The following is a 27,467-nucleotide window of genomic DNA, read 5'->3' on the forward strand; positions in this document are numbered from 1 at the left end:
TTAAATTAGTTAATGACTCTTTTACTTACTTAGGGATTAAAATCACAAAAAACCATAAAGAATTATTTAGGTTTAATTTTTTACCCTTAATTGATCAGATTAAAGGCTTGTTTACTAAGTGGTCACCATTATCTTTATCTCTGATAGGTAGGATTAATGCTATTAAGATGGTTATTTTACCTAAGTTTTTATATATTTTTCAAGCGGTACCAATTTTTATTCCAAAATCTTTTTTTTACTAATGTTGATTCAAAAATTTCCTCATATATATGGCAAAATAAAAATCCCAGGTTAGGTAAAATATACTTACAGAAGACAAAGAAGGAAGGTGGGTTGGCATTACCTAATTTCAGATTTTATTATTGGGCAGTTAATATTAGATATTTGTTATGTTGGTTGAAGGAAATGGGATGGTCCTTTTGGCCCTCATTGGGTGAGTTTGGAAATTAAATCAGTACCAGGTTATGCTCTGGGTTCTATTTTAGGGACTTCTCTCCCTTTTGCTCTTTCTAAATTGCTGAAACGAATTGACAACCCGATAGTTAAATATTCCTTATGTATATGGTTTCTATCTTGGAAATTTTTCGGGTTGGCTCAATTCGTTTTAAATATTCCTATTGTATCTAATTGTTTTTTCCACCAATTATAGATCAAGCTTTTTTGGCTTGGAAAACTAAGGGTTTACTAAGATTTTCTGATTTATTTTCGGACAATTGCTTTATGTCTTTTGAGCAATTATCTAATAAATATAATTTGCCTAGATTTCATTTTTTTTTAGATATTTACAGGTTAGGCATTTTTTAAGTACGGTACTTCCTACGTTTCCAAATTTTGTGTCTTCAGATATTTTGGAGAGTTTGTTTGAATTAAACCCTTTTCAAAAAGGGCTTATATCAATACTTTATAATATAATTATGAAGAGACGTTCAGAGCCCCTTTATAAAACAAAAAATGATTGGGAAAGAGAGCTTAATCTTATTATTCCTATTGAGAATTGGGATAGAATTCTTCAATTAGTTAATACATCATCTATATGTGCCAAACATTCATTAATACAATTTAAGGTCGTACATAGGGCCCATATGTCCAAGGATAAATTAACTCATTTTTACTCTTATATAAATCCTATTTGTGATAGATGTTAAATTGAAATCGCGTCTTTAACTCATATGTTTTGGTCATGTCCGCTTTTGAAAAAATATTGGAAAGATATTTTTGATATTATCTCTGCGGTATTGAACATCAATTTCCAACCCCATCCTATTACCGCAATTTTTGGTTTACCAATGATGGACTCACTTCATTTATCTTCTTCCACCTGTCGAATGATTGCATTTCTCACTTTGATGGTTAGAAGATCTATTTTATTGAATTGGAAGGAAATTAATCCTCCCACTGTATTTCATTGGCTTTCTCAAATTATGTTATGTTTAAATTTAGAAAAAAATAGAAGTGGTGTATTTGATACCTCTATTAAATTTGAAGAGATATGGAGACCATTTATTCAATATTTTCATATGATGTAATATGACCCTGTTCCAAGCTTATTGGATTTTCCAGCTTTAATCTTATTTATGTTGAGAGGATCGGAGTTGATAACACTGATGATTATGTATTCTTGTGAGATATTATAAACAGCCCTTTTTTTTCCTTTTTAGTTTTTCTTTTTTTTTCTTTTTTTGCTTCTTTTTTCTTCTTCATTAGTTATTAGATTAGTAGTTTAGTCAATTTTGCAATCTTTTTTTTCTTTTTTCTGTGTTTTTATATCATATATTATGAAATACCTAGATTTACCTTGTTCATACATATACTATATGGTCCATGTTTTGGGAAAACTCATTTATACTGTAATCATTGCTTATGTATTCTTTCATGTTTGTTTGTAATCCCTTTATTAATATATCAATTGTATTTTGTTCATAATATTATTAATAATAATAAAGAGATTGAAAAAGAAAGACTAGGGAATGGGAGGGGCAGGAAACTTAGAACGGACCAGGCTCAACTGTTTAAACACTGTAGTGGAGAATAACATACTTGGACATAAATCGATTATAAGCTTCAAAAATATAAAATTGGGTCAGAATAGTATGAAGAACATCAGAACTAGAATGAGGATGGCCTGTATAAATGTAGAAAGTATTAAGAAAAAAATAAATGAACTGGAATCATATGCAAGTACGTATAAGTATGATTATAATACCAATAGCTAAAACCAAGGGATGATGATGAATATAGGATTAATGGATGTACTTTACTTAGGAAAGATCATAAAGGTGGGGGAGTAGCCATATACATGAGAGAGTTTAAATGAGTCTGCTTATCATAGATGAATCGAGACTTACTGAAGATATCTGGGTGAGAATTGTAAGCTATAAGGATGAAGAAATAACTTAGGGTGTATGTTATAGACCCCCTAATGCTGATAGTGATTTTAATAAACAACTCGATCAGAATATTAAAAAAGCAAGTTCTGAGGGTGATGTTATAGTTATGGCTGACTGGCCCTGTGGCTCAGAAGGGTAGGGAAAGGAAGAGGAAGGCAGCAGCGATAGGGGACTCTATAGTTAGGGGGTCAGACAGGTGATTCTGTGGATGCAGGAAAGTAACACAGATGGTAGTTTGCTTCCCAGGTGCCAGGGTCCGGGATGTTGCTGATCACGTCCACGATATCCTGAAGTGGGAAGGAGAACAGCCAGAGGTCGTAGTACATATTGGTACCAATGACATGGGTAGGAAAAGGGAAGAGGTCCTGAAAACAGACTACAAGGAGTTAGGAAAGAAGTTGAGAAGCAGGACCTCAAAAGTAGTAATCTCGGGATTACTGCCTGTGCCACGCGACAGTAGGTATAGGAATAGAATGAGGTGGAGGATAAATGCGTGGCTGAGGGATTGGAGCAGGGGGCAGGGATTCAGATTTCTGGATCAATGAGACCTCTTTTGGGGCAGGAGTGACCAGTACAAAAAGGTCGGGTTGCACTTGAATCCCAGCGGGACCAATATCCTGGCGGGGAGGTTTACAAAGGCTATTGGGGGGAGTTTAAACTAGAATTGCTGGGGGCTGGGAACCGAACTGAAGAGATGGAGGAAGAGACGGTTGGCTCACAATTCGAGAAAGTTTGGACACGGCGTGAGAGGGAGGACAGGCAGGTCATAGACAAGGGACGCGCTCAGACCGATGGTTTCAGATGTGTCTATTTTAATGCAAGGAGTATTATGAACAAAGTTGATGAGTGTGGATCAGTACTTGGAGCAATAATGATGTGGCCATTACAGAGATTTGGATGGGTCGGGCCAGGAATGGTTACTTCAAATGTCAGGCTTTAGATGTTTCAGAAAGGACAGGGAGGGAGGCAAAAGAGGTGGGGGCGTGGCCCAGTTATGTTGATCGGAAATAGTGTCACGGCTGCAGAAAAGGAGGAAGTCATGGTGGGATTGTCTGTGGAGACTATGTGGGTGGAAGTTAGGAACAGGAAGGGGTCAATGACTCTACTGGCTGTTTTTTATAGACCACCCTGTAGTAACAGAGATATCTAGGAGCAGATAGGGAGACAGATTCTGGAAAGGTGTAATAATAACAGGGTTGTTGTGATAGGAGATTTTAAATTCCCAAATATCAATTGGCATCTCCCTCAAGCAAGGGGTTTAGATGGGGTGGAGTTTGTCAGGTGTTTTCAGGAAGGCTTCTTGTCACAATAGCTAGATAAGCCTACAAGAGAAGAGGCTTATTTGATCTGATATTGGGAGATGAACCTGGTCAGGTGTCAGATCACTCAGTGGGGGAGTTTTTGGAGATAGTGATCACATTCTATCTTCTTTACCATAGCATTGGAGAGCAATAGGAGCAGACAAGAGAGGAAAGTGTTTACATGGATTAAGGGAAAATATGAAGCTATCAGGTAGGAACTTGGAAGCATAAACTGGAAACAGATGTTCTCAGGGAAACTTACGGAAGAAATATCACAAATGTTCAAGGGATATTTGCATGGAGTTCTGCATAGGCACGTTCTAATGATACAGGTAAAGGATGATAAGGTCCAGGAACTGTGGTGTTCAAAGGCTGTTATAAATCTAGTCAAGAAGAAAAAGTTCAAAAAGTAGGTCGTGATAGAGATGTAGAAGATTATATGTCTAGCAGGAAGGAGCTTAAGAATGAAATTAAGAGAAGCAGAAGGGGCAATGAGAAGGCCTTGGTGGACAGGATTAAGGAAAATCCCAAGGCATAAACCAAAAATGTGAAGAGCAAGAGGATAAGATGTGAGAGAATAGACAGTGAAAAAGTATGTATGGAACTGGAGGAGATAGCAGAGGGATTTATTGAATATTTTGCTTCAGTATTCACTACGGAAAAGGAACTTGGCGATTGTAGGGATGACTTACAGTGGACTGAAAAGGAAGAGGATGCACTGGGGCTTCTGGAAAGCATCAAGTTGGATAAGTTACCGGAACCAGATGGGCTGTACCCCAGGCTACTGTGGGAGGCGATGAAGGAGATTGCTGAGCCTCTGGTGATGATCTTTGCATCATCAATGGGGACAGGAGAGGTTCCAGGGGATTGGAAGAGGATGCACTGGAAAGCATCAAGTTGGATAAGTCACCGGGACTGGACGATTTTACCCCAGGCTGCTGCGGGAGGTGATGGAGGAGATTGCTGAGTCTCTGGTGATGATCTTCGCATCATCAATGGGGACAGGAGAGGTTCCAGGGGATTGGAAGAGGATGCACTGGAAAGCATCAAGTTGGATAAGTCACCGGGACTGGACAATTTTACCCCAGGCTGCTGCGGGAGGCGATGGAGGAGATTGCTGAGCCTCTGGCGATGATCTTTGCATCATCAATGGGGATGGAGGATTGGAGGTTTGCAGATGTTGTTCCCTTGTTCAAGAAAGGGAATAGAGATGGTCCTGGAAATTATAGGCCTGTGAGTCTTACCTCAGTGGTTGGTAAGTTGATGGGGAGGATCCTGAGAAGCAGGATTTGTGAACATTTGGAGAAGCATAATATGATTATGAATAGTCAGCATGGCTTTGCCAGATTTCTTGAAGATGTGACTAAACACATTGATGAAAGTAGAGCAGTTGATGTAATGTATATGAATTTCAGCAAAGTATTTGATAAGGTACCCCATGCAAGGCTTATTGAGAAAGTAAGGAGGCATGGGATCCAAGAGGACATTGCTTTGTGGATCCAGAACTGCCTTGCCCATAGAAGGCAAAGAATGGTTATAGACGGGTGATATTCTACATGGAGGTCAATGACCAGTGGTGTGCCTCAGGGATCTGTTCTGGGACCCTTACTCTTCGTGATTTTTATAAATGATCTCGATGAGGAAGCCAAGGGATGGGTCAGTAAATTTGCTGATGACACAAAGGTTGGGGGTGTTGTGGATAGTGTGGAGGGCTGTCAAAGGTTACAGCGGGATATTGATAGGATGCAAAACTGGGCTTGGGAAGTGGCAGATGGAGTTCAATCTAGGTAAGTGTGAAGTGGTTCATTTTGGTAGGTCAAAAATGATGGCAGAATATAGCATTAATGGTAAGACTCTTGGCAGTGTGGAGGATCAGAGGGATCTTGGGGTCCGAGTCCTTAGGACGCTCAAAGCTGCTGCGCAGGTTGACTGTGTGGTTAAGAAGGCGTACGGTGTATTGGCCTTGATCAATGATGGGACTGAGTTTAAGAGCCAAGAGGTAATGTTGCTGCTATATAGAACCCTGGTCAGACCCCACTTGGAGTATTGTGCTCAGTTATGGTCACCTCACTACAGGAAGGATGCAGAGGAGATTTACAAGGATGTTGCCTGGATCTGGGGAGCATGCCTTATGAGAAAGGGTTGAGAGAACTTCGCCTTTTCTCCTTGGAGTGACGGAAGATGAAAGGTGACCTGATAGAGGTGTACAAGATGATGAGAGGCATTGATCATGTGGATAGTCAGAGGCTTTTTCCCAGGGCTGAGATGGCTGATGTGAAAGGGCACAGTTTTAAGGTGCTTGGAAGTAGGTACAGAGGAGATGTAAGGGTTAAGTATTTTTACTCAGAGAGTGGTGGGTGCATGGAATGGGCTGCCAGCGATGGTGGTGGAGACGGATACGATAGGGTCTTTTCAGAGACTGCTGGATAGGTACATGGAGCTAAGAAAAATAAAGAGCTATGTGTAACCCTCGGTAATTTCTCCGGTAAGGACATGTTCAGAACAGCTTTGTGTATTGTTCTCCAGGTTTTCTATATTTCTGTGTTTCTATGGTGATAACCATAGGGCATTTGAAAATATGAGAGCGATAGTCAAGAAGTAAATTCAGATTGCCAAAAGGCAGGATGAGAAGGATATTGCTGATAATGCTAAGATTGATGCCAGGAAATTTTTTCAATATTTTAGTCATGAAAGAAAAGTCCAGAAGGAAGTTAAGTATATTAGGAATAATACTGGGGTGCTAAATTATGCAGAAAAGGACATAGTGGATACTTTGCTTAAGTAGTCACCTGCGAAGATGTTAGCCATATCCCAGTAAGTGTAGAGAAATAAGGTTGTTTTAAGTGACTTGGAGATCTTAGAAAATAAGGTCCTGCTTCAGATGAAAAGACAAAGTTAATAAATCACTGGGGTCAGACAACATTTATCCAAGGGTACTTAAAGAGACAAACAAGAGAAAACCTTCAGATGCTGGAAATCTGAGTAACACACAAGATGCTGGAGGATATCAGCAGTCCTGCCAAAGGGTTACGGCTCAAAACATCGACTGTACTTTTTTCCATAGATACTGCCAGGCCTGTTGAGTTCCTCCAGCATTTTGGGTGTGTACTTGAAGAGATCTCTGATTTATATATATAAACCCCTGACATGTATTTTTCAAAAGTCAATGAAGACTGGAGAAATCCCTGAGGACTGGAAATGGACTAACATTGTCCCAGTATATAAGAAGGGTGACCACTCTGACCCTGGTAACTGTAGACCAGTAAACTTAACGTCTATTGCAGGCAAGGTAATGGAAACAATAATAAACAATGAGAGAGAAAAGCAGTTGATAAGAACTACATATTAGCAGAAAGCCAGCATGGGCTCAGAAAGGATAAATCATGTTTTACTAATATGTTGGAGTTTTATGACAAAGCAACTAAAATTTATAAAAAATTTATAAAAATAGAGCAGTTGATATCATATACTTGGACTTTCAGAAGGTTTTTGACAAGGTAGCCCACAAGAAGCTAATATCAAATTACAGAAGGTACGGATTCAGGATAAGGTGTGCAAAGGGATGCAGAATTGGTTCAAAAACCGAAATCAATGAGTTACAGTGAGAGGATCATTTTCACGCCTAGAAGATGTTAAAAGTTGGGTTCAGCAAGGATTGGTATTAGAGCTGCTGCTTTCTTTAATTTACATTAATGACTTGGATAAACACTTAACAAATAAACTAGTAAAGTTTGTCGATGACACAAAATTAGATAGATAGATAGATAGATAGATAGATACTTTATTCATCCCCATGGGGAAATTCAACATTTTTTCCAATGTCCCATACACTTATTGTAGCAAAACTAATTACATACAATACTTAAACTCAGTAAAAATATGATATGCATCTAAAATCACTCTCTCAAAAAGCATTAATAATAGCTTTTAAAAAGTTCTTAAGTAGTTTACTTAAATACATTGAGTCCTAACCCCGGCACTTTAACATATCTTACTCCTGGCGGTTGAATTGTAAAGCCGAATGGCATTGAGGAGTATTGATCTCTTCATCCTGTCTGAGGAGCATTGCATCGATAGCAACCTGTCGCTGAAACTGCTTCTCTGTCTCTGGATGGTGCTATGTAGAGGATGTTCAGGGTTTTCCATAATTGACCGTAGCCTACTCAGCGCCCTTCGCTCTGCTACCGATGTTATACTCTCCAGTACTTTGCCCACGACAGAGCCCGCCTTCCTTACCAGCTTATTAAGACGTGAGGCGTCCCTCTTCTTAATGCTGCCTCCCCAACATGCCACCACAAAGAAGAAGGCGCTATCCACAACTGACCTATAGAACATCTTCAGCATCTCACTACAAACATTGAATGACGCCAACCTTCTAAGGAAGTACAGTCGACTCTGTGCCTTCCTGCACAAGGCATCTGTGTTGGCAGTCCAGTCTAGCTTCTCATCTAACTGTACTCCCAGATACTTGTAGGTCTTAACCTGCTCCACACATTCTCCATTTATGATCACTGGCTCCATATGAGGCCTAGATCTCCTAAAGTCCACCACCATCTCCTTGGTCTTGGTGATATTGAGACGCAGGTAGTTTGAGTTGCACCATATCACAAAGTCCTGTATCAGTTTCCTATACTCTTCCTCCTGTCCATTCCTGACACACCCCACTATGGCCGTGTCATCAGCGAACTTCTGCACATGGTAGGACTCCGAGTTATATTGGAAGTCTGATATGTACAGGGTGAACAGGACCGGAGAGAGCACGGTCCCCTGCGGCGCTCCTGTGCTGCTGACCACCGTGTCAGACCTACAGTCTCCCAACCGCACATACTGAGGTCTATCTGTCAAGTAGTCCACTATCCAATCCACCATGTGAGAGTCTACTCCCATCACATTCTGGCAGCAGGATCAATGCAGTTAGATCTAAACAAACTCCAAATGTGGGCAGATAAATGGCAGATGAAATTTAATGCAAATGTAAAATATTACATAGGAAGTAGAAATATTAGGTGTAAATATACAATGGGGGAGGGGTGTCGTGAATTAGAAAGTGCACTGTTGAGAAGGTTTGGATGTCCTGGTAAACTCATCACTGTCAATACCTGGACAATGCACAGAAGCGATTAGGAAGGCTAACAAAATGTTGAGCTATATAATGTACTCAAAGGAGTTGAAGTCTAGAGGTATTCTCGTTAAGTTGTTTAATGCGCTTGTGAAGCCACACCACATACTGTGTACATTTTTGGCATTAATATTGTATGAGGGATGTGAAGGCACTGGAGAGAGTTTAGAGAAGGGTGACTAGACTCATTCCAGGTCTACAGGGTATGAGCTACGAAGAAAGGTTGAAATAATTAAATCTTTGTAGCGTAAGTAGACATAGAATGAAGAAGAGACATGATAGAAGTGTTCAAAATAAATAATTTGGGATGTAAGTAAGATCGATGCCAGCCGCTACTTTAAAATTAATCTATCAATGAGGACAGGGGGCCATAGATGGAGATTGGTTAAAGGGAAATTTCAGACTAACATCAGGAAACATTTCTTTACACAGTGAGTTGTGGACATATTGAACAAACTACCTAGTTGTGTCATCGAGATTTCTACTTTAGATCTTAACTCATTAGTTATTTCAACACACATTATGAATAGGGATTTGGCAAGCTTTGTTGGGCCAAATAGTCTGCTCTTGTCAAAAATTTTCAAATATTCAATATTCAACACAATACTCAAAGTGCGACATCACCAGTGGCATGTGCAACCACACCAGGCCTCTCAACGTGTACACTAAATGCCTGAGACCGTATAAAGCACTGGTAATACTACACTAAGTGTATTGTGATCAGTTGTTGCCATTGGCGAGGGTCCAGAGGAGCTTCATGGGAATGAGCCCAGGAATGAAAGAGTTAATGAATAACAAACATTTCTTTGCTCTGGGCCTGTACTCCCTGGAGTTTAGAATGGGGATCTCATTGAAACCTATTGAAAGTTTAAAGGCCCAGATAGAGTGGACGTGGAGAGGATGTTTCCTATAGTCGGGGAGTCTAGGACCAGAGGGCTCAGCTTTAGAACAGAAGGAAATGAAGATGGATTTCTTTAGCCAGAGGATAGTTGTGGAGGATCTTGGCCAATGGGGCTCAGGTAAATATCTTTGCAAGACTATAGAATTTTGTGTCTGTGTTGCTTAATGCCTGGAATAGCAGAATATGGTAGAGCTGCTCTCTACTCTACTGCTCTAGACATAAGATAAAGTGGTGTTGCCTTTTAGTTTCTGCTGTAGATATGAGATTGTGTGGTATGCAGCTGCACACCACAAAGCTACATGACTTGGGTGTTCGTCCCTCAAGCTTCCTTAAGACAATACCAAATACGGGACTGTTGAACAAACCATACCCACTAGAATTAGCCATAAAGGGGGCACGTGTACTGATCGTAAGCAGAGTCCCCAGTATCCCACTGTTCACTGTGAAGGCCCTCCCTTGATTTGACTTTCCAAAGTGCAAAACTTCACACTTCTCCATATTAAACTCCATATGCCATTCCTTGGCCCATTTACTCAGCTGATCAAGATCACTCTGTAATTTTTCATAACCATGGTCATTCTCCACTGTACCAACTACTTTTGTGCTATTTATAACCCGACTAATCATCTTCATCCAGATCAATGACAAGTAGCAGTGGGCTCAGCAGCAACCCCTGGGGAACACCACTAGTCATGATCTTCAGTCTGAGAATCAACCTTCCATCATCACTCTTAGATTCCTATTGATAGTGTATCCAATTATCTACATCTCCATGGATTCCATGTGATGTAACTTTCTGGAGCAGCCAGCCACGTGGAACCTTATGAAAGGCCTGACTGAAGTCCATATAAACCCCACCTACTGCCCTGCCCTCATCAAATGATCACCTCATCAAGATGTTTTTGTTATGTAAAGTTTTGGAATACGTGATCTCCTGTGCACAAAACCATACTGAGGACACCTAATCAACCTCTGTCCTTCCAAAAAACTTCCCTGTAACTTTCCCACACAGATATTAGGCTCACTGGTCTTTATTTCCCAGGTTTTCCTTTGCCACCCATCTTAAGTCAAGGCATAACGTTGCCCACTCTCCAGTCTTCTAGCACTTCCAGCCTGGCTATGATATAAGATGCCGCAGATACCATAGCCAGGTCTCCCAATATTTCTTTACTAACCTCCCACAGAGTTCTTGGAGATACCTGGTCACACTCTGAAGACTTATCACCTTCATCCTTAGCATATCCAGAAAGTATTCTCCCTGTACTTATTCTTACTTCACATATAAATGTCAAGAAAAATACGAAGTTATCTCATGTGCCCCTTTTGCCCACCTGATTTCCTTGTGGAGTACACTCCTGCATCCCTCTTCCACTTGAGGGATTCATTGATCCACCTGCTCCAGGCCTCCTTTTTCCTGGCCAAGACATCATGAACATCATCATCAAGACTCCTTCCTTCTACCAGTCTTGTCCTTCACTACAACAAGAACATTCAGTCCTTGAGCTCCCTCACTTTCAAAAATCACTAACTCACCTCTGGTCCCTTTGCCTACAATTAACTCCAATCAATCTCTCCAAGCTCTAATCTCATACCATCAAAATTCTGAGTATTGTGTGCATGAATATGTGGATGTATTGGTTGTTAATGGAAATAACACATTTTACTGCATGTATCAATGCACATGTGATAAATAAATCTAAATGTAAAATTCATCTCGCTCCAATTTCGAACGTGAACCTGTGTACCTGATCTGTCCCCATCAATAACCGGATGAAAAATACTAAGTGTGGATTGGGACAGCTGCTTTCTGGCTGAGGTATACTTGGTAAGTGGGATACCTTCAAAAGTGAACTTTTGAGAGTACAAACCTGACAGAATAAAAGACAAGCAGAAAAGGTTTAGATAATGTTGGTTTTGAAGAGATGTTGTGGCCCCGGTTCAGAAAAAAAAGGACGTGCAGAGTAAATGAGACGCTTGAGGAAAATAAGAAATGCAAGAGAACAATTATGAAAGAAAACTTTAGGAAGGAATTTAACAAGATCCCGCATGGGAAGTTGGTCATGAAGTTTCAGTTGTTTAGCATTCAAGATGAGATAGTAAATTGGATTGGACATTGGCTTAGTGGAAGATGTCAGAGTGGTAGTAGATGGTTGCCTCTCTGACTGGAGGCCTGTGACTAGTGGAGTGCCCCAGGGATCGGTGCTGGGTCTGTTGTTGTTTCTCATGTGGATGATAATGTGGTTAACTGGATCAGCAAATTTGGGGATGACTGCAAGATTGGGGCTGTAGTGCACAGTGAGGTGACTATCAGAGCTTGCAGCGCGATCCGGACTGGCTAGAAAAATCGGATGAAATATTGCAGATGGAATTTAATGCAGGCAAATGTGAGGTGTTGCATTTACACAACCTTACACAAAGATTCTAGGAACACAGGTCTATAATTCATTGAAAGTAGTGTATAGGTAGATAGGGTCGTAAAGAAAGCTTCTTTGGCGCATCGGCCTTTATAGATCAAAGTAGTGAGTACAGGAGTTGGGGTATTATGTTGAAGTTGTAAAAGACATTGGTGAGGCCTCATTTGGAGTATGTGTGCAGTTTTGTTCACCTGCCTACAGGAAAGATGTAAACCAGGTGCGAAGAGTACAGAGAAAATTTATAAGGATGTTGCCGGGACTGGAGGATCTGAATTATAAGGAAAGATTGAATAGGTGAGGACATTATTCCTTGGATTGTAGAAGACTGAGGGGAGATTTGATAGAGATATTGTGGCGACCTACTTTCTACGCAGGGGAACAGACTTGCAAAATGGCATGCGCGTCAGCAGAGAGGGCTGCCCCAAAATGGCGCTGGGCCTTCTTCTTCACCAGCAAAGGGAGAAAGCCCGCACGTGGGAAGAGACTTTTGTAATGCAGTTCAGACGGTGAGGGCAGGAATGGAACTGCATAAAAGCTAATGCCGCGAAGTTTGAATAAACTAGTCTCGAGTGCAACTTACAGACTGCGTGTTTTTATTTCTAGCTCTGTGTATAGCACATTGCTACAATATACAAAATTATGAGGAGCATAGATAGAGTAAAGGCAAGCAGGCTTTTTCCACTGAGGTTGGGTGAGACTACAACTAGAGGTCGTAAGTTAAGGGTGAAAGGTGAAGTGTTTCAGGGGAACTTCCTCACTCAGGGTGATGAGAGGGTGAAACGAGTTGCCAGTGCAGGTGGTGGATGTGATTTTGATTTCAATGTTTAAGAGAAGTTTGGATCGCTACATGGATGGTACGGGTATGGAGGGCTATGGTTCGGGTGCAGGTCAGTGGGACTGGGATGGCACGGACTAGATCAGTTATTTCTGTGCTGTAGTTTTCTATGACTCTTGCATGAATATACGTAACGAATTTCACCCATCTCAGTTCTTAACTATGCGGCAGTCCTAGTAGATATTAGGGAAGATTACATCCCTGACTATGACAACTGTATTATTCGTACATCTCTCCACACTCTCCCTGTATATTTGTTTTTTTTTTAAATTCTGCTCACCATTTGGAAGACCTATAGTACAATCCCAACAATGTAAATCATCCTCTTCTTATTTCTCAGCTCCACCCAGAAACATTCACTGGATAATCCTTCAGGAGATTCATCTCAGACTGTTGCCATGAAAAACTCAGACAAAAAAGGGAATTCTTCTTCAGGGCCTTCAAGGAGTGAGAAACAAAAACAGAACACCAGTGAGTTTACATCTTCATGCTGTCATTGAGACATTGCTTTAAAAAGATTTAACAAGATCAATAATATTTTTAACCTTCCTTTCAGATTTTTCAAAGGATTACTGCTTTCACCACCCAAAGATAGATAAGAGGTTGGTTCCCTTTATAGTGACATTTGATCCCAACTGGAGAGAGTGAAATGTGATGAGCTCTTTAACCTCTTTCACTTCAGCAGCTAATACTCTCCCTTATTGGTCTTTGGCAGGAATGTGGAGACTTTGTGGAACTACCTTGTGAACTACAACCCTCCCAGGTGCTGTGTGGACTGTATAAACATCCTGTTGTTCAGCATGCTGAGGCCTGAGGAACCATCTGTCATCAATGCATTCCTTTCAGCTCTGGATATACATTCACTGACCAAAACTGATGTCCATGCAGGAGATATTCCCAATTCTCGGGCACCAAAGGTATAATTGATTATTGTTCTATTGTTCCTTTAATATAAACTCACAGATTGAATATGTCCTGGCCAGACTGCCCATTCAGTTTCCCCGATATACCCGAGTGTTCACATCAGAGGCAGAAAACAGTCCAATTAACATCACTCCAGTCTATTGGTTGGAAAGTGCCTCAAGAGGTCCTGAGGCTGGGAAACTTGCCAGTTAAATGCACGTCCCTGATATCAGTGAACAATCAGCTGGGACTCATGGGGTCTGACTGGGTGAGGACAGCAGGTTTCACTTACAAATGGACAGAACTGGATGGGTTGGATATTAATACTAAACAACAGTCTCACACTCACTCAAACAAAGATAGAACAAAGAACCAAAGAGGACAGCACAGTTACAGGCCCTTTGGCCCACAATGTTGTGCCAGACCAATTAAATCAGTAATCAAACAGCCAACTAAACTCATGGCTTCTGCCTACATGATCTCTATATCCTTCTATTTTCCTACATTCATGTGTCTATCAAAATGTGTCCAATGTATCTGCCTCTACCACCACCACAGCTCATTATAGCATGTGCCCTCAAATTCAGGTAAAGATCTTCTCCACCCTGTCCAAGGCCATGATGTTCTTCCTATAATGAGGCAACCAGAACTGTATGCAATACTTCAAATGTGGCCAATTATAGTTTTATAAAGTTGAAACATCACTTTCTGACATTTGAACTCAATGTCTCCCTGTGTAGCCACTTTCAGGGAGCTATGAACTTGGACACCAGGATATCTCTGCTCATCAACACTATTGAGGGTCTTGCCTTTAACCGTTCAGTGACTCTTTACATTTGACCTACCAACAGGCAACACTTCATATTTGGCCGGGTTAAACTCCTCTGCCATTTCTCTACCCACTTCTGTAACTGATCTATATCCTGTTCTATTCTTTGCCAGTCAACGACTCTATCCACAGCACCACCAATTTTCGTATCATCTGTAATCTTACTCACCCACCATTCTATATTTTCATCCAGGTCATTTACATACATCACAAACAGTGAGGTCCAAGTGCAGATCCCTACAGAACACCACTCATCACATTCCTCCAGCAAGAAGAAGTCCATTTGACTACCACCCTCTTTCTTCACTGGGCGAGCCAGTCCTGAATCCAAATGGAAATTCAACATGAATTCCATGCATCTTAATCATCTGGATGAGCCTTACATGAGGGACCTTGTCAAACGTCATACTAAAATCCATGTAGACAACATTCAAAGTACATTTATTATCAAAGAGATTTTGTAGTATACAATCCTGAGATTTGTCTTCCCACAGACAGCTACGAAACAAAGAAAACCATAGAATATATTCAAAGAAAAACATCAAACCCCCAATGTGCAAATAAAAATTGGGCAAACAACAACACAAAATGGGTGAAAAACACGAATATTCAGTACAGTACATATTCAGTACAGTACAGCTCAGTTCAGTTCAATCCAGCGCTGTGTCATTTGTTATCTCCAGGCTGCCCCAATCAAAAATAATCCAAAATAGGTGCAAAAAAAAGGAGCGACCAGAAACCAGAAAGACATCATAACGTGAACTAGAGTCAAAACCACAAACACCGTCAACTAAACTTTCCCAAGACCCAGGACTCCAGCACCATCCTCCAGCATGGTTGAGCGTGATGGAGAGAGAGACCATTCGAATGCAGAGACCTTCCTCCAGAAGTAGTGAGTGAGAGGCAGGGAGAGGCACTCAGACACAGAGACATTCCTCTGGGAGAGGCACAGTCATACACACTTTCCAACGGCAGGAGCAAGCGAGAGGCTGGTCGACGACGCTGAGCACCCACTCACCTTGATGATTTCAATCTTGCTCGACACCTTAATCAGTGAGATCAGCACAAAATGGAATTAAACATGGGCTTGCACCCCGTCTCCAGTCTTCTTCACCTCGAGACTGCACACTTCACTTGAAACCTCACTGAATGCCCTTGGAGATAGCAAAGCACCAGATCACTCAATTGGCTTGAAAACACATCACCAAACTGTAGATCACGGTTCCAGAAGTAGCAGACTGACATTTGAAGGAAAAAGAAGATGTATAAGAAGTAGCTTCATGATCCATCTGGAGGATGGTGCCCTTGGTCACATTGTTCACTGGGGCCATCGACCATCATCAAGCACGCTTGTCACCTCATCAAAATCTTCAATCAAGTTGGTAAGAAATGACTCACTGATCGACGGTATAGTTTCCAAGATTACCCCAGGTTCCCTTCGTGAATACTGGAACAACATTAGCAACTTACCAGTGTTCTAAGACCTCACCTGTGGCTGAAGAGAACATGAAGATATTGGTCAAGGCCCCAGTAATTTCTTGTCTCTCTCAATAACCTGGGGTATGTCCCATGGTGGCCTAGTGACTTCTCCAGCTTTGTGCTCTTTATTGGATCCAACACTACCTCCTCCTTTACTTTGAAATGACCCCACATTTTAATACACTCGACACTGACGTCCGTCTTTAAACACCCTCCACATTTCAGAAGTGGACTAGTGCAAAAGCAGCTGTGAAAATTTCCCCTGCTCCAATTTAATACTCTCCCACAGGCCCATGCATATCCTTATCTATAGATATCTTAAGGTGTTGTGGTCATTGTTTCCTAACTGTTCATTTACTGGCAGGTCAATCACCTGGTCAGGATCATTACCAAACACTGGGGCCCAGTACAGCCCCTCATCTTACTAGACTATCTACATATTTATTTAAGAAACCCCTGGATGTACCTAACCAATTCTGTGCCCCTCTAAGCCTCTTACACTAAGAAGATCCCAGTTTATATGAGGGAATTTGAAGTTCCCCATGACAACAGCACCATTGTTTTTACACCTTCCCCTAATCTGCCTGCATATCAGGTCGTCAATGTCCTGGAGGCTATTGGGGGTCTGTAGTACAATCCAAGCGGAGTGATTGCACCCTTTCTCTTTCTGAGTTCTACCCATACAGACTCAATGGACAGGGCCATCATTATGTTCTCTCTGAGGGGAGATGTGAGATTGTCCTTGATTACTCGTGCAACAACCACCACCATACCTCGCTCTCTATCTTTACTAAAATATTGAAACACTGGGACATTGAGTACCCATTGCTGTCCCTCTTTCAACCAAGTCTCTGTAGTGGGCACAATGCCAGATTCCCATATACTGATCCATGCTCTGTTCATCACTTTACCATAATACTCCTAGCATTAAAATACACACACTTCAAATTATCTGTCCTGTTGCAACTATTACCTTGTTCCTTTATCCCTATCCCTCCACTTTCTGACCTGGTGCTCTGGTACTCATTCTCATGCCAAACTAGCTTATACCCTCTCAAGGAGCACAAGCGAATCTCCTGGCCCAAATATTGGTTCCCCTCCCGTTCAGCTGCAACCCATCCCTCTTGTGCATCACCTCTGCCCAGAAGAGGTTCCGATGACCCAAAAACTTGAAACCCATCCTCTCCCTGTCTCATTGGAACGTAACTATGCAGAACCCCACACAAATATCCCCTGACCAGTTGCCACATTTCTTCCGTACGTTTCCCTAAGAACGTTTGTTTCCAGTTTATGCTTTCAAGTTCATGCCTGATAGCCTCATATTTCCCTTTACTCCAATTAAATGTTTCCCTAACTTGTCTGCTTCTATCCCTTTCCAATGCTATGATAAAGGAGATAGAATTGTGATCACTATCTCCAAAATGATCTCCCACTGAGAGACCTGAAACCTGACCAGGTTCATTTCCCAATACCAGATCAAGTGCAGCCTTCCCTCTTATAGACTTATCTACATATTGTGTCAAGAAACTTTCCTGAACACACCTAACAAACTCCACCCCATCTAAATCCCTCGCTCTCGGGAGATGCCATCGATATTTGGGAAATTAAAATCTGCATCCACAACAACATTGTTATTATTACACCTTTCTGACTTTACCCTTCCCTGCTGAACCTCAGAACTGGACACAGTGCCACCAGCCTGGTTGCTGCTGCTGTGCCTGGATAGGTTATTCCCCACTCCCAGCAGTATCTAACGAGGTATACTTGTTACTGAGGGGAATTTTAAACTGCAGGTCTCAGCCACTGGGATGGGAGTTGAACTCTCGGTCTCTGGATCACTGGTCCAGAATGGGGGTTCTGACTACCAGATTCCCAGATTGGTCAGGCTGTGGGAAAGCGGAAAACTGCAGAAACTGGAATGTGAAATAGAGACGGAGAATGTTGGAAATATTCAGCAGATCAGGCAGTATCAGTGGGGAAAGAAACACACAAGGTTAATGCTGAAGGATCATCATTCAGATACATTCGCTGTCCCTTTCTCTGTGGATGATGCCTGATCTGCTGAGTATTCTCCACATTCTCTGTTTCTCCCATCCCAAGGCTATGCTTAGTAATTTGGTTTCCTTGTTGAACTGGGAGGTTCTATATAGAAAGGTGAATCCAGAGAGTTAAACAGAGTAATCAAGATAATGTTGCTGCAGTCAGAGTCTCTCAGGGTCTGTATGCCAAGGATTCCTCTGCCCTCTCAGAGGAGATCTAAACAGTCCTGTGACAGCAAGGGAGAAAATATTAATCCCTATCCTCAGAAATCCTATCACTGAGGGAAGAACAGGGATTTCTCCCATGTCCTGGGAATCCCGTTACTGAGAGAAAAACAAGGAATTCTCCCCTGTCCCAGTGTGCATTTTTAGCTGTCAAAAGCAGATATTCTGCTGATTATGGGATCTTGCTGTGTGAAGATTGGCTGCCCTGTGTCCTTCATCACACAGAACTTCACTCTCCCTGAAAGGTACTAAACACATGTACTTCTTCTTGAGAGTTCACAGCTCTTACCCTACAGAATACAGACTATGAAGTTGTTGGATACACATGGATGGAATGCACTGGAGAACATGGATATGACAAAGCAAGTGTTACACATGATCCTGGAAGGAAGAGTTCCCAGTGGAACAGACGTGAGTCTCCTCTGTTACATCATGTTTCTGATACACACTCTGGAGTCTCATTAAACACTGAATAACCTCAGAGGGAGAAAGGAGGGGTCACTCTAGGAAAAGGTTTACTACATGTAGCCAGGGCTCAGTTGATGTGGTTACAAGTCTTGATGGAGATGAACCTATGGTCTCTGCTGAGGGGATGGTGCTTCGTGTAAAATGGATCCCAGGGAGAGAAAATCTGTACACAATATTCCAGGCAATCTGATGATGTAATTGGAATATTATGTCATTATTCTTGTGCAATGATCGTCCTGCAGTCAGGGATGTGGAGACACAAGACACTGCAGATGTTGTGCTATGGAGCACAAGACGATCTGCTGGAGTAACTCCACAGTCTGGTGAGGCAAAGGAGTGTTGACATTTTGTGTCGAGACACTGCATCAGGCTTTTTCATATTATAGTCACTTGTTGAGACTGTGTGTTCACTTTCAACGATCCATGTTCACGAAAGCCCAGGTCTCACCATTTAAAAATACTCCAGCTTCCCGTAGTTTCCACCGTCAGAGTATCAGAACCAGAATTAGGTTTACTATCACAGATATATCATGAAATTTGTTGACTTTTCGGCTGCTGTACAATACAAAACATAATAATAGGAAAAGAACTGTGAGTGTGTGTGTGTGTGTATTTTTTTAGTATAGAGTGCAATATTTACAACATTGAAACTCAGTGGATTTAATTTGGCTTCTTTTGACACTGATCAACAGAAAAATTCCTTTTCATGTCAAAGTGAAAACAAATCTCTACAAAGTGGTCTAAATTAATTACAAATATAAAACACAAAACAATTGACTGCATAAGATCATGCTTAAGAAGATAAAATCCTATAGCGTTGCAGGAAAGATACTGGCATGGACAAAGGAATGGCTGACAGACAGGAGACAGTGAGTGGGAATAAAAGGGGCCTTTTCTGGTTGGCTGCCAGTGACTAGTGGTGTTCCTCAGGGGTCAGTATTGGGACTGCTACTTTTCACATTGTTTGTCAATGATTTAGATAATGGAATTGATGGCTTTGTGGCAAAGTTTGCAGATGATATGAAGATAGGTGGAGGGGTAGGTAGTACTGAGGAAGCAATGTGATTGCGGAAAGACTTAGACAAGTTGGAGGAATTGGCAAAGATGTGGCAGATGGAATACAGTGTTGGGAAATGAACGGTAATGCACTTTAGTAAAAGGAACAATAGTATGGATTATTCTCTAAATGGGGAGAAGGTTCAAACATCAGAGGGGCAGAGGGACTTAGGAGTCCTCATGCAAAGGTTAATTTACAGGTTGAGTCTGTGGTAAAAAAGGCAAATGCAATGTTGGCATTTATTTCAAGAGGAATAGAATATAAAAGCAAGGAGATAAGGCTGAGGCTTTATAAGACACTAGTCAGGCTAGTCACAAGTATTGTCAACAGTTTTGGGCCCGATATCTCAGAAAGGACATGTTGTCATTGGAGAGAGTCCAGAGGAGGTTCATGAGGATGATTCTGGGAATGAAGAGGTTAACATGTGAGGTGTGTTTGGCAGCTTTGGGCCTGTACTCACTGGAATTTAGAAGAATGCAGGGAATCTCTTTGAAACCTACCAAGTTGAAAGGACTAGATAAGGTGGATGTGGAGAGGATGTTTCATATGGTGGAGGTATTGAGAACTAGAGGGCACAGCCTCAAAGTTAATCGGAGACCTTTTAGACCAGAGGTAAGGAGGATTTTTTTTAGCCAGAGAGGAGTGAAACTGTGGAATGCTCTTCCACAGACTGCCAAGGAGGCCAAGTCCACGGATCTATTTAAGCCAGAAATTGATAGTTTCCTGATCAGTCAGAGAATCAAAAGATCTGGCAAGAAGACAGGTGTATGGGGTTGAGTGGGATCCGGGATCAGCCATGGTGGAATGGTGGAGCAGAATTGATGGGCTGAATGGCCTAATTCTGCTCCTATGTCTTATGGCCTTATAATTATTTACCCCCTTCAAGTCAGTATTTAGTAGATGCATCTCTGGTAACAATTACAACCTTGAGTCTGTGTGGATAGATCCCTAACAGCTTTTCACATCTGTACACTGCAATTTTTTTTCCCATTCTTCTTTACAAAACTGCTTTAGCTCTGTCAGACTGTATGGGGATCGTGAGTGAAAAGTCTTCTTTAAGTCCATCCACAAATTCTCAACGGGATTGAGGTCTAGACCCTGACTTTTCCACTCCGTTGTTAACTTTGTTGTTTTTAAGCTATTCCTGGGTAGCTTTGGCTTTATGCTTGGGGTCATTGTCTTGCCGGAAAACAAATCTCCCAAGATGCAATTCTCTTGCAGACTGCATCAGGTTTTCCTCCAGGATTTCCCTGTAGTTTGCTACATTCATTTTATCCTCTACCTTCACAAGCCTTCCAGGGCCTGCTGCAGTAAGGCATCCCCACAGCATGATGCAGCCACCACCATGCTTCACGGTAAGGGTGGTGTGTTTTTGATGATGTGCGGTGTTTGGCTTACTGCAAACATAGCATTTAGTCTGATGGCCAGAAAGCTCAATTTTGGTTTCATCAGAGCATAGAATCTTCTACCAGCTGACTTCAGAGCCTCGAAGGTGCATCTGGCAAACTCCAGATTTCATGTGAGTCTTTTTCAACAGTGGCTCTCTCTTTGCCACTTTCCCATAAAGCTGCAACTGGTGAAGCACCTGGGCAACAGTTACTGAATATACAGTCCCTCCCATCTCAGCACTGCAGCTTACAACACTTCCAGAGTTGTCATAGGTTTCTTCATCGACTCTCTCACTTGTCCCTTTCTTGCCTGATCACTTAGTTTCTGAGGACAGAGTACTGTATCGGATTTACAGCTGTGCCATATGCTTTCCCTTTCTTGATGATTGACTTTACTGTACTCCAAGGGATATTCAGTGACTTGGAAATGTTCTTGTATCCATCTCCTGGCTTGTGCTTCTCAATATCCCATTTGTAGAGTTGCTTGGATTGATCCCTTGTCTTCATGGTCTGTTTTTTCCCAGGATACGGACTCACAAGCAGTGGGGTATATTTTGATATGGGTGTATTTGGACTAATATCAATTGAAGCACCTTGACTGCATACAGTGATCTCAACTTAACTAGTTATGTGGCTTCTAAAACCAATTGGCCGCACCAGTGTTGATTTGGTGTGTGATATAAAAGGGGATGAATACTTATGCAATCAATTATTTTGTGTTTTAGATTTGTAATTTATTTATATCACTTCACAGAGAGTCATTTTCATGTTAACACAAGTCTTTTTCTGTTGATCAGTGTAAGAAAAAAAGCTGAATAAATCCACTATGATTCAATGTTGTAAAACAATAAAACATGAAAACTTCCGGGAAGGGGAGGTGAATACTTTTTACAGCAATGTATAAATATAAAATAGTTAAATAAGTAGTCCATCAAATGGAAATGAAAGTGTAATGAAGTAGTATTCATGGGTTCAATGTCCATTTGGCACATGGTTGACAGAGGGGAAGAAGCTGTTCCTGAATTGCTGAGTGTGTGTCTTCACACTCCTGTACTCCTTCCTGATGGTAGCAATGAGAACAAGGCATGACCTGGGTGACGGGTCCTTAATGTCAGATGCTGCCTTTTTGAGGTAACGCTCCATGAAGATGTCTTTGATACTACAGAGACTAGTGTCCATGATGGAGCTGACTAAGTTTTCAACTCTCTGTCACTTACTTTGAACCTGTGATGTAGACACTGCCCCCCCCCCACTCCATTCCAGATGGTGATGCCCAGTTAGAATGCTCTCCATGGTGCATTTGTAGAAATTTGCAAGTGTTTTTAGTGACATACCAAATCTCCTCAAACTCCTATTGAAATATATTCATTGTTGTACCTTCTTTGTAACTGCTTTGATATGATGGATCCAGTGTAGATCCTCACAGATATTGACACCCTTGAACTTGAAAGTGCTCACTCTTTCCACTTTTGATCCCTCTATGAGGATTGGTGGGTGTTCCCTTGGCTTACTCTTGCTGAAGTCCACAATCGTTCTTTGGTCTTACTGACATATCTCACTCCCGTACACCCTCTTGTCACCATCTGAAATTCTGCCAACAATGGCACGTTATTATTCATGTTACATTTCACCTGTCATGTCTGTACCACTGAAACCTCTCTGCATCCTTCTCATGGCCCGCACTGTCAACATGAGACTTGCATACGGTGTACTTGCCCCTTTCATCCAAGTGATTGGGGTCGATTGTGAACAGCTGGGACACAATGCCTGATCTCTGAATGAAAATCAGAAATCTGCAGGTGGAGGAAACCTGAAATAAAACCAAATTACTGGAAACACTCAGCACGTCAGGTAGCATCTGTGAAGAGAGAACTAGAATTAATGTTTCATGTTCAGATTCATTTATTAATCACATGTACATCAAAACATACAGTGAAATGTGTCATTTGTGTTAACAACCAATACAACTTGAGGATATCCAGAATTACGACCATTCATCAGCACTGATCTCTGTTCATTTTCCCACCCAAAACTGAGCTGTGTATTCCTGATCTGTTTGATTCCATTCACTAATCCTCAGTGCACATCAGTCTATTACTCACTAAATCCCAGGCATTCTGATTTTGCTCATAATCTATATGTGTGGCACATAATGGGGCCACTGTAAGTACAAGTACACCACATTAACTGGCTCTCCATAATCTACACTGCCAGTTAAATGTCATAAATCTCTTAACACACCTGTCAGATTTCCTTTCAGAAGTCTACGTTCTCCTCCCAAACCTACTTTGTTTCCAAGTACCCTGTTCCCACTTCCTGTACAGGAGATCCAGTATTTTCCCTTCTGCCAATGTCTGTCATTCCACTGTCCTCTTTGCCTGTCTCAAACACTGATCTCACCTTTCCTCGCTTTGCCTCTGTGGGACGGTGTGGAATAAACAGAAATTGGGAAGATGATGAACACTGCATCCACATCCTCCATCACCACCTCACTGAAATCACAGGACACAGGTAATGCAGGGGCTGGGGGTTTATTGTCTTTCCAAATCATGTTCCTTTATCAATAATGCTGAAATATTTGACCCCATTGTACCTGGACTTGAAGCATTAGCCTGGTCTTCTCTCCAAAGATCCTGCCTGACCTGACGAGTGTTCCCAGCATTCCCTGTTATTTGAACAACCGCCTCAGTGCTGAGTGATTGTGATCATCAGTGTTCTTGCTGCTTCCTCTGTAACCAGTTCTACATTGTCTCACTTAGTTACACAGTTTCAATCCTGACTCGGATGTTGACAACTATCCAGTTATTCCGGAAAATGTAATTCACGGAGTTGCCTTCGTTTCTGACATTAGCTCTGAGGACCCAATTGGCGAGTTGAAGCAGTTGCACGCTGTTGTGGCAGAGAAATGTGAGTACCTTCTGTTAGTCTGTTTCACCATCATCACCATTCTAGAAACAGAAGCATAGAAAACCTACAGCACCATACAAGCCCTTCAGCCCTCAAAGCTATGCCGAACATGTCCATACCTTAGAAATTATCAAGGCTCACCATAGCCCTCTATTTTTCTAAGCTTCATGTAGCTATCTAGGAGTCTCTTAAAAGACCTTATAGTTTCTGCCTCCACCACCGCCGCTGATGGCCCATTCCACACACTCACCACTCTCTGCTCCGATATCTCCTCTGTATCTACTTCCAAGCACCTTAAATCTCTGCCTTCTCGAGCCAGCCATTTCAGCCCTGGGAAAAAGCCTCTGACTACCCACATGATCAATGCCTCTCATCATATTCTACACCTCTATCAGGTCACCCCTCATCCTCTATCACTTCAAGGAGAAAAGGGCCAGTTCACTCAACCTATTCTCATAAGGCATGCCCCCCAATCCAGGCAACATCCTTGTAAATCTCCTCTGCACCCTTTCTATGGTTACCACTCCTTCCTGTAGTGAGGTGACCAGAGCTCAGCACAGTACTCCAATGGGGTCTGACCAGGGTCCTATATAGCTGCGACATTACCTCTCGGCTCTTAAACTCAATCCCATAGTTGACGAAGGCCAATGCACCATATGCCTTCTTAACCACACAGTCAACCTGCACAGCAGCTTTGAGTGTTCTATAGACTCGGACTCCAAGATCCTAACTTGTCTGTACCTATCCCTCTCCAATGCCATGGTAAAGGAGATATAATTATGATCACTATCTCCAAAATACTCTCGCACTGAGAGACCTGACACCTGACCAGGTTCATTTCTCAATTGCCAGATCAAGTACAGCCTCTCCTCTTGTAGGCTTATCTACATATTGTGTCAAGAAACCTTCCTGAACGCACCTAACAAACTCCACCCCATCTAAACCCCTTGCTTGAGTGAGATGCCAATCAATATTTGGGAAATTAAAATCTCACACCACAACAACTCTGTTATTATTACACCTTTCCAGGATCTGTTTTCCTATCTGCTCCTCAATATCCCTGTTACTAATGGGTGGTCTATAATAAACACCGGTAGGGTTACTGATCCCTTCCTATTCCTAACTTCCACCCACAGAGACTCCGTAGACAACCCCTCCATGACTTCCTTCTTTTCTGCAGCTGTGACACTATCTCTGATCAACGGTGCCACGCCCCCACTTCTTTTGCCTCCCTCCCTGTCCTTTCTGAAACATCTAAAGCCTGGCACTGGAAGTAGCCATTCCTGTCCCTGCAGCATCCAAGTCTCTGTAATGGCCACAGCATCGTAGTTTCAAGTGCTGGTCCATGCTTCAAGCTCATCCGCTTTGTTCATTGTACTGCTTGCATTAAAATGGACAAATCTCAAACCATTGATCTGAGTGCGTCCCTTCTCTATCACCTGCCTATCCTCTCTCTCACATTGTCTCCAAGCTTTCTCTATTTGTGAGCCAACCTCACCTTCCTCCGTCACTTCAATTCCGTTCCCAACCCCAGCAAATCTAGATTAAACTCTCCGCAATAGCCTTAGCAAACCTCCCCACCAGGATATTGGTCCCCCTGGGATTCAGGTTCAAACCATCCCTTTTGTTCAGATCACACCTGCCCCGAAAGAAGTCCCAGTGATCCAGAAATCTGAATCCCTGCCCCCTGCTCCAATTCCTCAGCCACACATTTATCATCCACCTCAATCTATTCCTATATTCACTGTCACGTGACACAGGCAGTCATCCGAGATTACTACCTATGTGTTCCTGCTTCTCAGCTTCCTTCCTAACTCCCTGTAGTCTATTTTCAGGACCTCCTCCCTTTTCTTACCTATGCCTTTAGTACCAATATGTACCACAACCTCTGGCTGTTCTCCTTCCCACTTCAGGATATTGTGGACGCGATCTGAAACATCTTGGACTCTGGCACCTGGAACACAAACTACCATCTGTGTTTCTTTTGTGTATCCACAGAATCACCTGCCCGACCCCCTAACTATTAAGTCCCCTATGACTACTGCCATCCTGTTCCTTTCCCTACCCTTCTGAGCCACAAGGCCAGACTCTGTGCCAGAGGCACGGCCACTGTTGCTTCCCTCAGGTAGGCTGTTCCCCCCAACAGTACTCAAACAGGAGTACTTATTGTCCAGGGGTACAGCCACTGGGGTACTCTCTAACATCAGCCTCTTACCTTACCCTCTCCTGAGTATTACGCACTTCTCTGTCTCCTGTGACCCCGGAGTGACTACCTGCCTATAGTTCCTCTCTATCACCTCCCTGACCTGACGAAGGTCATCGAGCTGCAGCTCCAATTCCCTAACACTGTCCCTAAGGAGCTGCAGCTCGATGCACGTGGTGCAGATGTGGTCATCCGGGAGGCTGGGAGTCTGTTGTAACTTATTATTGTATTTACAGCTATCTACAGTGTTGTGATTGGGACCAAGTTTGAACAATTAGGGATAGAAGAGAACGACCACGAGCGGATTTATGAATACTGGCCACTGCAGGAGAAGGTAATAATCTGTAATCAGGGCAGTGATATTAATACAATGCTGTTACAATAGAACCTCAGGAAGTCCCAGAGCCTTTCCATCAGTGGTGTGTGTCCCAAAGAACAGCAGAGAGATTAACAATGAGGAACTGTTTTTCATCGACAGACTAAAGATGTACAGTATAATGTGAGATCACATTGAGTTTATAATTACAGTAACACTTGTCTCTCTCCTTCCTTCAGTTTAAGAGTTTGTCAGAATCTACTGGGATGGACACGCGTTCCATGTTTGTGGTTTCGAATGAACTGAGTCATCGGAACGAGAGGACAAAATGCATTCTTGCCCTGTACGCTCTGAATAATATGGTCAGAAACATGGACAAGTATCTGACAGTGATGACGTAATGGTCAGACCTGATCTAGTACTGAACTGTGGTACAGATCCCCACTCAGGAACACACTGTCTGCCTTCACCTGTTTCAGTAGCTCCAACGTGTAAACCCACCATCCGTTGAGCTGCAATGTGTAGATTGCTGGAAACTGAGGATTGATCAATTACGTATACTGATTCAATACATTACGTGAAGACCTTTTAGCCCAAAAGAGGACAGTTCAGAATCCTGGAAACTCTTATCTCATGTTCCACTGAATTATTTCACCTTTCACCCTTAACCCATAACCTCCAGTTGTAGTCTCACCT

General features: G+C 42.1%; 1 protein-coding gene and 1 long non-coding RNA gene across 2 annotated transcripts in view; both read left to right on the forward strand.

Annotated features, from left to right (window-relative positions):
- Window positions 1-27,467, forward strand: part of LOC140732028 (uncharacterized) — a 559,606-nt gene that overhangs the window by 24,294 nt on the left and 507,845 nt on the right. The window lies entirely within an intron of this gene.
- Window positions 13,372-13,926, forward strand: LOC140735356 (uncharacterized). Its single transcript, XR_012100740.1, has 3 exons — window positions 13,372-13,428; window positions 13,514-13,559; window positions 13,673-13,926. It is a non-coding gene; the product is annotated as an uncharacterized lncRNA (long non-coding RNA).

This window comes from Hemitrygon akajei, chromosome 1, assembly GCF_048418815.1.
Source record: "Hemitrygon akajei chromosome 1, sHemAka1.3, whole genome shotgun sequence".
Lineage (NCBI taxonomy): Eukaryota > Metazoa > Chordata > Chondrichthyes > Myliobatiformes > Dasyatidae > Hemitrygon > Hemitrygon akajei.